Source organism: Ochotona curzoniae, unplaced genomic scaffold, assembly GCF_017591425.1.
Source record: "Ochotona curzoniae isolate NIBS_2020 unplaced genomic scaffold, NIBS_Ocur_1.0 contig_2318, whole genome shotgun sequence".
Lineage (NCBI taxonomy): Eukaryota > Metazoa > Chordata > Mammalia > Lagomorpha > Ochotonidae > Ochotona > Ochotona curzoniae.
In genome coordinates this window covers 5,771,824-5,785,271 of record NW_024465419.1, presented here as the reverse complement: position 1 = coordinate 5,785,271, position 13,448 = coordinate 5,771,824, and the positions used below count along the sequence as shown (strand labels likewise).

The 13,448-nt window shown below is 40.3% G+C and overlaps 1 protein-coding gene and 1 non-coding gene across 2 annotated transcripts in view; one reads left to right on the top strand and one right to left on the bottom strand.

Annotated features, from left to right (window-relative positions):
* PXDNL (peroxidasin like) overlaps positions 1-13,448 on the bottom strand; it is a 372,636-nt gene that overhangs the window by 139,583 nt on the left and 219,605 nt on the right.
* Positions 6,540-6,642, top strand: LOC121151405. The gene has a single exon (XR_005883165.1). It is a non-coding gene; the product is annotated as a U6 spliceosomal RNA (small nuclear RNA).

Below are 13,448 nucleotides of genomic sequence, written 5' to 3'. Positions count from 1 at the left end.
TAAGTTCGATATTCCCAGCCTTTTTTTAAAGAGTAACTGCTTTTGATTTCCTCAAAAGTTCTAAAATCATATGGAAAATAAGGAGTGCTCTCGAAAACTGAAGTTGGACCAGGTGTGTGCGTCTGTGTGTCTCTATCTCTGACTGCACGTGCAAAATAAGCTAAGAGAATTGGAACATGAAGCAGACATTTAAGAGGACATTGAAGACAATCAGGGCTCAGCAACCCTGCACGTGAAGGTGACCTCAGGAAGGAGCCCTCCTGTGACTGCTGAGCTGAAGTCTGCACTACTCTGTGTCTATACTCACAGGAGGATTATTATGCACCAGAGGCATCTTTATTATTCCAACTTCCCAGATAAGTCGGATGAGAACAAATACCCATTCCAGAGCTTCACTGCAAAATATTAACCAAAAATGACCTGCCAGAGTTTAAGAATTAATTAAGCATCTGAGTGGAGATTTTTACTTCAGACCATGCTAAATTATCTTAAATGATTTTAAAGGAAAAATGAACTGAATAACTGAATTATCATATTTCACCAGATTCAAGAGAAAAGTCTAGTTTCTTACTGCCAGGCTATGCTGGAGTCAATGGGAATGGAAAGACGTTATCATATTTTTAATGAGTAAAGAATAAAAATCATATTGTACAAGTTTCAATCCTCAGAAAATATTCCAAACCCAAATTAGAATATTTATGGTAAAGTCATATTTTCAAGACAGTTTAGATCTAGTCTGAGCATAAGAAAGTTTTTCACACTTTCATTTCAACTTATATTCTCTGCCTAAAAACCATAAAATGTCCATTCAGAGGCATCCTTTTCTTTTTATTCAAATCATATTGAGTGATAATTTTTTTCAAAAAAAAAGATATTTATTTTACCATCCCCTTAAACAATGATCAGTAAAGTCGTCTGGTAAAAATTCAAAGCTTTTCAAACATTTCTGGCAACCCTCCTCCCTTAGTTGGAGGAGTATAATACCCCTCCATCTAAGAATGCTAATTTCAGCCTCCTCTAGTTTGTTCCATAACATCTGATGCTCAAAGTGTTTTCTCACTCACTTATGATCAATTCAAAGGACTCTTTTTTCCATTAAAGTCTTGGTGACTGCTCACATCAGGATTAGCTTTCCTCCTCTGTGATCTCTCAGTATCCTCAAACATTAAAAAGCACTTAATGGAGTGCCTAGGAAGTGTAAGACAAGATACTTGACCTTCTCAGAATGTAGAGTCAGGAAAGAGGTAAGGGACAAGAAATCAATAACCACAGTCTAGTAGGATCTGTATTATGATAATGCTATACAAGGAACATTGAGATAGCACAAAGTAGCAACATCAGATTTAAAGATAAACAATAGCAGTACAGAGAGAACAGATTCTAGTCAAACTGTTCTTACCTAAGTCTAAAAATAAGTTCATGAAATGAGAAGACAAGTATGTGTGTAAAATAGAAGACTGCAAATACACAACAACTCTTTCCCAGAACAGTAAGTGCATGAGTTAGACAGCAGTGTGGGGACTTGGGGGTGATGCCAAGATTGAGTCAAGTGGGGATCTCTGGAACATTTCCCTGGTGCTAAGAAAGCTTGAACTTCACCTTAAAGCAAGCATGATACATTACAAGAGTTAGAAAATTTGGATTACTATTGACACTTTCATTTTACAAATACTGAAAACAGTAATGTGAACCGAGGATTGGAAAATCGGTGAGAATAAGAGAAGGAAGATGAAAGTAAAAGAGCTACTGCAGATCTTCAAACACATAAAGATGGCAAATAAGCAAAGATGTGTTGTAGCAAATTGAGGGAGACTCTGCAGAGGACCAAAAGGAATGGGTAATATCAAAAGCACAACTTAAAGATGGTGGGTTCATCCACCGCCACAACCAGGCCCTCACTGAATACCCTGGACACAGTGACCAGCTCTCATCTCTTCTTACAGACTTCTCCCCACCATTCATCCTGCTTGTCCAAAGGCTGTTCAGTAGCTATCTCAGGAAAACAATGGAAAAACTGCATTTAAATATTGCTCAACAGCCCTTTTACCTATAGTCTCTGCCACCTCAGCTGATAAGAATTCCTTCTAGTGATTTAGCCAAGAATCTCGAAAAACATCTATGACTTCTGTCTCCAATGCTTCCATTCTAATGGGTAGTTTCACAGCAGACCCAGAGTGTACTTTCATTTAAAACCTGTATTACCGCTCTCTGGCCTAGTAGCTAGCTAACAAACTCCCACAGTGACTTCCCTGGTCCTCCTGTTGTCAGGCCACAGGATGCTGTAGGCTGAACCTTCCTAGCTGAGTAGGTTTCACATCACTACGAGAAAGAAGAAATAAATAGGGACAATAGTGCATGTATTAATAGGTTTGATTTATTCATTTCAACAGTTACACATATATCAAGACATCATGGTGTATAACACAGATGTTCACAGTTTTGTCAATTCAACAATGATAGATTCTATACTGTGGTGTAGTGCTGCTTGTCACTCCAGCACCTGAGCTGATTGGAGTGCAGGAGTGCTCTGATTCCCACCCGCTTTCCTGTCACATCATCCATCAAGGGAATGGAAGAGAGCCCTAGTACTTGGGTCCCAGCCAAACATGTGGGAGACAATGCCAAAGTTCTCGGCTGCAGGTTTCAACCTATTCCAGCCTTGGCATTTGCAGCCATCTAAGCAGTGAACCAATACATGGAAGATACTGTCTTTATGACTGTCTCTGTCTGTCTTTCTGTCTCCATCTTTCTCTCTTATTTGCCATTTAAATCAACATCTTTTCCTAAAAATAATTTTTAAAAGAATGCAAAAGATATAGAAGTCAGAGTGATCATTAAAAAAAAAGTATCATTTTAGTGGTACACTGTTTATTTAAAACCCTCAATTTCTCACTTAGAAGAAAAGCCCATCACAAAGAACAGGCTCCAAATACGTCTGCAGATCTTCAAGGCCCTGTGTATTTGCTTCAGCTTTCTTCCAAACAGACCAAACACATGCCCCACTAGGGAGTTTGTAATGGCTGAACCTCTGTGTGTAGGAAGCCTCTCAAAGCAAATGGGGCTACTTTCTCTCCTCAAGTCTTTACCCAAAGGTTATTTGCTCTAAGAATCCTTCCCGATCCTGTCTATTGCACATATTCCCATCCTGGCATTCTTAAAGTTCACCTTCCCCTGTTCTTGCTCAGATAGATGTATTTTTAAATATTCTCAATAGATAACACAAGTCATGAAAAATGCTTCTTTGCTGGCTTTACTGTTTATCTTCTCTACTAGAAGGCAATTTAATCAAGGGCAAGGATGTTATATGTCCTATTTAGCAATACAACCCACCTCCTAGGAGCTCAGAAATGCAGAAGGCAATCAATAGAACGTGTGAATAAGATCTGAACAATGACAAAATTACTTACATCAAAGGTTGATTCAAGATAATAGATAATACCCAAGAGACATTTAGCACAGGGTTTAAGGAAAATTGAAGGTAAAGTTGCCTAGGAAAAATATGGAGAATAGATACAAAGAGAGCAGGGCACACTGGAAGCGTCAGAGCCAGTAGAGGAGGAATTCTGTTCTGTTCCATCATCATTGCAAAGCCATTGTCAAGCTTTCATTTTCAGCAAAATTGACCCATGGACAGCATTGATCCCACTGAGAAACTAATTTCTCCAGGCTCTATAAAATCATACTCCCTTAGATTTCCTCCAGCCTAACACCAGATTTAGAAAAAAATGTCTGAATAATGTGGGGATATATCCAAGATTTGAGACAGACTTATCGTGATTCAACACAGTAGGGCCGTGTGGTTTTATGGGCTTCATCAACACAATAGAATACAAGGTGCAAATAAATGAACAGGAATGATTCATATTTGAATGTGAAGGACAAAAAGGTCACACAATAGGGCATATAAGTAAAGTAACTGCAGTCAATCTCCAGTTTTCCTGGGGTTTAAGTTCTTTATATAAAACTGTAATGTTTGCATCTAACCTATAGAAATATCCCCAGGTAGCTTAATTCTTTTTGAGTTACAATAACTAACACAATGCAAGCATACATACATATTAGCTATACTGTAGTATTCAAAGAGTAACAGGGTAAAAGTTCATAAATTTTCAGAACAAATACTTTCTTTTTTCCAAATATTTTCAATCCAGAATTGATTTGATATCTGGATACAAAACCTGCAAGTACAGAGGGCTGACAGCTCATAAAACCTACACACAAAAGGAGTTAAACCTGAAATAAATGGCTAGATTTGACACACAGTTTAATAATCCTGTAAGAGCAGTCAAAATGTAAGTAATGGAAATGAAGTTCTAAGGTTAGCACTTTTGTTTTAATTTTTAATATTATTTTGTTTGAAAATCATGGAGAAATAAAAAGAATCATCCACCCACCAGTGTGCTACCCCAATTGTCTGCGGCTACAAGAGCTGGGTCAGACTGAACTCAGTAGACTGTACTTCAATCCAGGTGTTCCACGTGTGTGTCAGATAGCCAAACACGTGAGCAATCATTGCTGTTTTCCAGAGTGTGACTTAGCAAGAAGGTAGAAACAATCAGGACGCCAACCATGGACTTTAAATGAAATGCAGGCTTCCCAAACAGTGTATTTTTTTAAGACTCATTTTATTTTTATTGGCAAGTTGGATATATAGACAGGAGGAGAGAAAAAGAGGAAGATCTTTCATCCGCTGATTCACTCCCAAAGCAGCTGCAATGGACAGAGCTGTGCCAATCCGAAGCCAGGATCCAGGCGCTTCCTCCAGGTCTCCTATGTGGGTGCAGGATCCCAAGGCTTTGGACTGTCCTTGACTGCTTTCCCAGGCCACAAGCAGGGAGCTGGATGGGAACTGGGGCTGCCGGGATTAGAACTGGTGCCCATATGGTATCCTGGCGTGAGCAAAGTAAGGAATTGGCCACTAGAATACCAAACTGGACCCTCAAGCCGTGTTTTTTTTTTTAAGGTTTATTATACAGAGAGGAGGTAAGACAGAGAGGAAGATCATCCATCCGCTAATTCATTCCCCCAGCAGCTGTAATGGCTGGAACTTAGCCAATCTGAAGCCAGGAGCCTGGAGCCTCTTCTGGGTCTCCCACCAGTGCCCATTTGGGATCCCACTGTGTTCAAGGGGAGGACGTTAGCCACTAGGTTACCACGCTGCCCGCCCCACAACCCTCACAAGCAGCGCCTTCACTGCTATCCCTGACGCTTGTCCCTGGTTAGTATTTTCAGTGTAAGATTCCCAGCAACCAGCCTAGCCTTTCAGGTCAGCAGAAAGACTCTCTTTTCTCTCCCTCCCTCCACCACCTCTTCTCTGTTCCATTTCAAATACATTTTTTTAATTGTATACAAATTAGGAAGACTCCAGCATTGAAGTAGCTGGAATACATAGGTTTCAGAGCACAAACATTATATCAGACTGCGAGAGACAAAGAATTGTGGCAACACAGAAATCCTAGACCATGACACAGCCATCCCTCTCATTAGGCAAGTTTCCTTCACATTGTTGGAAGTGTATAATGGCTGTAGAAACTGTTGTAGAAGACACCAAGAAGATAGAGGACTTCGACACGGGGCATCACAGGATTGTTCAAGGGCATAAGAATGTCAAGGGATAGTATAAGCATCCTGGGCTCAGTGATTCAATGAACAAGATAAAACACAGGAAATTTTTATGGAGTAATCAGTGTTTGCACTGAATCTTGAAGGATGAAGAGGCTTTCAGCATCCAGGTTAAGGAGGAGCCACTGGGGAAAGGGATTGCCATAAATTACAGCAATAAATGTGTAAGAACAGAAGAAAAGGAGATAATTCTAAAGGGTAGATGTAAACTGTCCTGTGGTTGCCCATGAATAATGAAAGAAGCAGGTGTTGGTTCATATCTGATTTAGGAATAGTTAAAGGGAGCTCAGAGAACCAGTATTAAGAACACTGCAAAATATGGATACCATCTGGTGAAAGGTGGACAAATGGACAGAGTACACTCTGAGGTTCCAAGAGTGACATTTAAAAGACGGAAGAAGAAATGGATTGAAGGATGTACAAGTGAAGTGTGCTGTGGATACAGTCCTGAGAGTAAAATACACCATTAAACTGCATTACCCTCTCACAGGGGCAGGATAAAGCAGTGGTACGATAATAAGCTTTGGCAGAAAGTGCTTCTCATTCCCTTCATATCATTAAGGTGATTAATCCTCATCTCAGGGTGATTAAACATCACCTATTTTGTATAAAAATGATTCAGTTCCTTCCTTGAAACATGACAGGCTTCCAAGACACTTGATTGGAAACCAGTGTTAATGGAAGGAAATATACACAATGATGAACAGTCCACAGAGATGCAGCTAGTAATGCTTTCCAGTTTCTGTCGCCCAGGCAGGACACTGAGACAACATGGAATGGACAAAGGTGATTTGGAGATGAAATGCAAGAGAAGCATCCTACAGCTGCTTGCAAATAGGCCTCCTGGGATCCTCCTTCTCTGGGCCATTTGCACAGGTGTGGGGCAGTACACTCCAAAGCTTCTTAACCATCAGACTGTGCTCATTTCTGCAGCACATACACTAAAATAACTCTACAGAGAAGATCAGCATGTGCCCTGCTCAAGGATAAGGGAAAATTAAAGAAATGTTCTATATTTTTCAATTAATAAAAGCTAAAATAGGTATCATTTCAAGTGTCCATCAATTGATGACTGGATACCTGGCCATAAAAATGAAATTTTATCTTTTGCAAAGAAATGGCTGCAGCTTGAAATGAAACAATCCATTTCAACAGTGCACCAAGCATATGTTTTCTCTGATATTTAACAGACAATAGGAAATTCGAAAAGAGAAAAAAAAGGAAATCGAACTTTTGGATATGACTGTTGGTTTTAGCCATGTGGAATTGTGATCATCCTAGTTTTTACTTATTGAATATTATGATTAGTCGCTAATGAAGCTGTGAATATAGAGTGGATTAAAACTTTATCTTTGCAAATACTGATGAAATTAGGGCATCTACGAAGAGATGTTTAGGATAGTGTGGGAGAAAAGAAAGTCTGGTCATCGTCCAGGTACTCTATGAAATGCACTAAATCTGTTCTCTTTATATCAAAGACAAATTTTAAATGAAGAAATAAACAGTGAGACTGTCTGATGCATGAATGTGGGCAGACAGGTTAGTGACAGCATGACTCTGTCACATCATCATACTTCTCCACAGAGCCAGGCAGCCACAGGAGTATCAATCACTAGCCAATCTTCCAGTGCAGGAATATCAATCACCACCAATTCAATCTGCTCCCTTTGCCCTGAGGAAGTTCGTGGGAACATGAAGAAATACAAAGGAGAATGTGGACCACCCCTCTCGTGGACACAATAAGCTTGAAAAGAAACATTAGAAAAGCACAACAAGGAAAAAAGTAAATTCGCCCATCCACCAGCATATTTCATCTAAGCCCTGGAGGCTACAACTCCGTCACCTAGCAAGTTACTTGCAAAAAATGTTAGTGAAATTTGAACACCATGGAATAACTTTATAATCTTACATTCCCTTCATGCACCGTAATTTTATGACATCATGACAATGAATAATATTCTTCAGGTCAGATGCCTCCTTCCAAGACCATTTCCCTAAAAATCTCCCAAATGGGGTATTACAGACAATTTATATCTCTACTAAAACTTTGAGACTGAAAAAAGTAGAGGATATTTCAGAGAAAGACAGCACAAGGTGAAAATATTAGAACTCATGGTGTGAAGGAAAAAGAACAAGATTAGGTCCAATAGAGAGAAGAAAAAGACAGATGAAGGATAAAGTAAAAGGTCAGAAATGAAGGAAGGGTATTTTCATGCAGTGGGCTAAGCTGCTGCCTGCAATACCTGCATCTCATATGGGAGTGCCAGTTCAAGTCCCAGCCATTCCACTTCTGATCCAGCAACCCAAGTATTTGTACTCCTGTCATCCCTGTGGAAGACCTGGATACAATTGATCGTCCCTGTCAGCCCTAACTGTTGTGGGAACTTTCAGAACGAATTAACCCTTGGAAGATATACTCTCTCTGTGTCTCTATGTGTGTGTGTGTAAGTGAGTTTCAAAACAAATAAATGTTAAAATAGTAGTAAACTTGATATGATCTAAATTATGAGAATTCTAAGTAATATAGGATGCAAAGAAATATATAAGAAATTCCAAAGTGCAGAAAAAAGAAATATTCAATGAGCCTTTCTTACCTATGAAGTGTAGATACACTTTTTAAAAAGGAGACAGGCAAGATTAATTCCAGGGAGATGACTGAATGTACCAGGGGGGATCTCTGTCTAATGAGTGATATGTATCTCCTCTACCCTCTGAAATTTTCACAGAAATGTGATCAAACAACATAACATTAGGAAGTTCAGCACAACAAAGCTCCATGGGCTGGCACTGTGGTGCAGCAAGTTAAGCAGCCTGCAACATCAGCATTGGCTTCAGCATCACATACTACCAACTGAAATCTCAACTGCTCTACATCTCCTTCAACTCTCTGCTGATACACCTAGGAAAACACCAGAGGATAATACAAAAAAAGCTGTGAGTAGCTCATAACCAAAGTGGACTCCCGATCCAGGCAAACTGGGCCTGATTCAGCTGAAAGAAGACCGAAAATGGGAGAGAAGGAAGTCAAGGCTTTGCCTGGTGTGTGAGCCATACAGCCAGCAAAATTCTATACCTTTGTCCCTAGTGTCCATCATTTAAAGACTTGGCAGATGCTGACTTGAGGAGAAGGTGGAAGCCCATGTCTGAGCAGCTGGGGAAACTAAGTCATATTGAGCAAGGGGTTATAAGACCTCTTAGTCTGCACACAAACATGACCTTCTCTGCCTTGTTTTAATGACCAGGTAACCATAGTATTCATTTATAGGGGAAAAAAAAGGTAATAAAAGTTACACAAAAGAAACACACTGGAGGCACAGTATTGAGAAGTTTACTACAGGATGGGCATTTGGTGCAGCAGTTAGGGTATCGCCTGTGATACATTCCATATGAAAGCACCTGAGTTCAAATTTTGGCGCCTGTAACTTCCCACCAATGTTAACAACGGATGCAGCAGTTGTAACTCCAGTACTTGCATTTCTGCCACCCCCATCGGTTGTTCTAGATTGAATTCCAAGCTCCTGGCTTCTTCCTGTTTGAGCCCTGTCTATTGCAGGTATGTGAAGAGTAAACCAATGCATGGAAAACGTCTCTCTCTCTCTCTGACTCTCAGCCTGGCAAATAAGATTGAGTACCCATATCCCACATCAAAAACCTGGGTTTGAGTTCCATCTCTGCTGCCAATTCCTGCTTCCTGTCAACTGCAGTTTCTTGCTAATATTCATCCTGAATGGCATCGCTGATGGTTCAAGTAGTTTGGTTTCTGCCACTTACCTACAAAATTCTGAGCATCTTGATTGGCTTAGTCCAGCCCCAACTGCTGTGGTCATTCATAGAGTGAACCAATCTCTCTCTCTTTCTCTTCAAAATAAATGGAAATATTTTGAGATTGATAAATAAAATATCTTTAAAAATAAAACAATTTTGGCAAGTATATCTGCGCAATAATGAGAGAGAATACCAAACTATGAACCACTCCTTACATATGTGGATACTTCCTCCTTTAGTTTTAAGCTAGCTTTGGCAATTCAAATTCACCTTCTAAATTTATACATTGTGAATGTTATATTTCAGTTGGATCCACAAAACTGTTACCAACATCCAAATCTCACAATTTTCTGAATGTTCTAGGCCGGAACACCCTCTCCATTGAACCCATAAATCCAATTTCCAAACATGTTTGTCACCTGGGCCCTCACACTTCAGAGAAAACAAGAATCCACTTTGACTGAAGCTGCCCAGTGTGAATATTGTTTTTCTCTGTGCCCATAACTGTGGTTCTATTTTCTATTCCATTTCTGAATTTAAATCCCAGACAGATTACAGGAGGAAAGTCAGCCATGACTAGACAAGCTTCCTGTAATTGAAGAAGTGCATAGAGCTCTGTTCCTCACTAGGAGGTTGTTTGCTATTTGAAATCCTGGGCCTATTAGCCTTGCATTGAGAATAAATTGCTTCTATCTCAACTGGAAGCACAGAAATAAGCTAAGAGTAGATGAGCATTTAACAGAAGACAGTAAAATAGAGAAAGGTTTGAAGACACAATCATAATGACGGTTGCATGGAATTATTAATAAATACCGTTCTGGAGATAAATTCATTGTTTTAGTCAGTGTAACCTATTTACAAATTATAATCCTTGCCCTTTTCTTTTATACTGTGAATTCCCTATATAGCAGAACATGCCATATTGCTACACATGAAATATCCAGGAGTGTGAAGCATTATGAAAATTCATATAATTTGCATTTTATGATATATTTATTTATAATATGCCATGTTTTCTAGTAGTGTCTTCTGATGCTAGGACCTAAATTCCTTCCAATCTATGGGACAAAGAAGGGCTGAGTATTAATCAGTGTAGGCTGCCAACCTTCTAGTAGTCAGAACTTCAAACAAACATCCTCCACTTATATATAAACCATTGCCCACATACACTGCCATGCAAGCTGAGTCCCAGTCATTTATATCACAATCTGGGACTCAGTGGAGAGTCCAGACTTCAAATAAACACAGCATGAAAAAATGAAAAAATCAAATCCTCACACTGTTCTCCAGGAGCCAACAATAGTGAAGAAAAGTTGCTTGTGAGAACAAGCCAAATCTTTGCTTCAGATCATTGCTGCTATGTGTGCAAAGCTTGTATGATAGTCTACACACAGATGTAACACACTAACACAAACTTTGTTTTGCAGCAGCACGCCACTATTTTAGGCTCAGAAATAAACAGTGAAAAAATAAAGAAATCAGCTAGACCTAACACCACTCTCGATTCTAAAGCAACAGTGTGAAGCCAGAATATCACACCTGCTCCTGGGGTAAGCCTCATCCTCCAGGGAATTTAGAATCCTAATGTAAGAAGCAGAGTCTGGTGCCAGCTGAAGAGAGGGAGAAGTAGGTAAGTCAAAAAGAATTTGAACATCTAGGGCATTCTGATCATTGGGTGTAAGCTATTAAAATTATATTTATTTATATATTTGATAATTGCAGAGAAAGGCAAAGAAGAGGAGAGAGAAAAAAAAACTTGTACTTTCAACTCCACAAAAGGCCACAGTACCAGGGCTGGGTCTGGCAAAAGCTTGGAGTCAGGAGCCTATTCCAAGGCTCCCACCTTGGGACAGCAGCCACAAACCATGGGTCTATTTTCTAATCACTTTCCCAGGTCATTAACAGGAAGATACCAGAAGTGGAGCAGCCAGGATGTGAACCACAGCTCATATGGGATGCTGTGTATAACCCAAAGATCTTAAAAGGAGCAGAATAAATTATTTCATGGGTATTCATGCAGAGACATACTTCCTATGTTACAATTAAAAACTCAGGAGGTAAATGACTCACTGGACTCAATATGGAAGGCCATGTTGGGAGGAGTGACACAAGAGAAGGCACTCAGCTTTTAGTTTCCACCTGATCCTTACTTTGCTGTCACAGCTTCTCAATCTCTTTTGCCCTCCCTTGTTGATAACACATGAAGTTCCTTGGATCCATTTCTTATTACTCTGATCTTCCCCATTAACACTCAATCCTTAAATGTAACACTCCCTAAATGATCACACACAGGACTATGCCTTTAAATAATATTTATAATATAAATACCTATTATAAACTATTATATATATATATACAATATTGTTCATTTGGAAGGAAGGGTTACCAAAACAGAGGTAGAGAGGCGAGAAAGATCTTGCATCCCTGGTTCATTCCCCCAAATGATCACAGCAGCTGGGATTGGCTGAGGATAAACCCAGGAGCCTGGAACCCCATCCAGGATTTCTCATGTGGGCAGCAGGGACCCAGGCACTTGGCACGTCTTCTACTACTTTCTGAAACCCATCAGTCGGGAGTTAGAATGGTAGTGGAGCAAGCAGAATTTGAATCAGCATCACAAGTGGCAGCTAAACTTGCTGCACTGTAACAAAATCTCCCAGGGATTTCTAAAACTTGGTTTATAGGCCCACTTTTGCAGCTATTAAATTCAATGAGCTTGATCACATGATCCTTGGTGGCATTCTCAAAATCCTCTTACTTGGTCTTCCCACTGTTCTGACACACAGATCCTGCAAGATCTGTTCCTCTGATGACTCTTCACATTCTGTATCAGGTAAGGTGCCTTGATCAGTTTTCCACTGGGAGATTATCTTCACATCATTTAAGACTCCATTTAAAGCCCATATAAGTTCTTTGCCCAGTGTGATAGTCTAGTGGCTAAAGTCCTCGCCTTGCATGTGCTGGGATCCCAACTGTGTGCCAGCTCTTGTCCCAGCTGTTCCACTTCCCTTCCTCCTCCCTGCATGTGGCCTAGGAAAACGGTATAGAATGACCCAAAGTCTTGGGACCCTGTGCCTGTATGGAAGACCTTGAAGAAGCTCTTGGCTCCTGGCTTCGGATCAGCTCAGCTCAGGCTGTTGCAGCCACTTGGGGAGTGAATCAATGGATGAAAGATGGTCCTCTCTGTCTGTCCTCCTCTATGCATATCTGACTTTCCAATAAGAATAAATACAGCTTTTTAAAAAAGTTTATATGCATTCTCTGACCTTCTTGCCCATTCTAGGCCTTATTTGTATTTCATTTAGTCATTTCTTTATTCAGCATTCATTCAAAACTTATTTGGGTGCACCAGCTCAGTGTCTGACAAAAAAACAGAAAATATGAGCAGGTATCATGGCAGATCTGATTAAACCACCATTTGAGAACCCTCACCCCATAGATGGGTGCCTGGAATGCAACCTGGCCTCTCTTCCAATCCAATTTCCTGGTAATTCACCTGGGAGGCAGTAGATCACGGTTCCAAGTACTTGTGTACCTGTCACCCATATGGAAGACCTCTCGAGACCTAACTGTGGCACACAAGGATTTAGAGGGTAGCCTGCTGGCTGGAGAATCTCTCTCTATCCCTGTTGTTCTGCACTTCAAATAAACATAAGTTAAACTTAGAAAAACAAACCTAGGACAAGCTGGCAAATAAGAATTATGAACCTTGATGTTACATTTACACTGATTTCCCACCTTTTTATCCTTATTTGAAATTTTGAAAAATTTTGAAATACTCACTTAATATATTTTCGGCACTTGAAAAAAAAATGTATTTGGCCATTCCCACCCCAGCAATCTAACGACAGGGATGACAGGGAGTCTGTGGGGCACCTGTGGATACTAGGGGAGGAAGAACTGGGTGTATAGCACCAGTGGGTATGCGGGGATCTGCGAGCTCACCTCTAGGCAGGTAGCATGAACCTGGGGATTTTCCCATGTGTTTGGTCCTTGGCGAGGTAAGGAGAGTGGAGGGGAAAGCTCCAGGTCAACATACTGCCCTGGTGTGCTGGTGGACC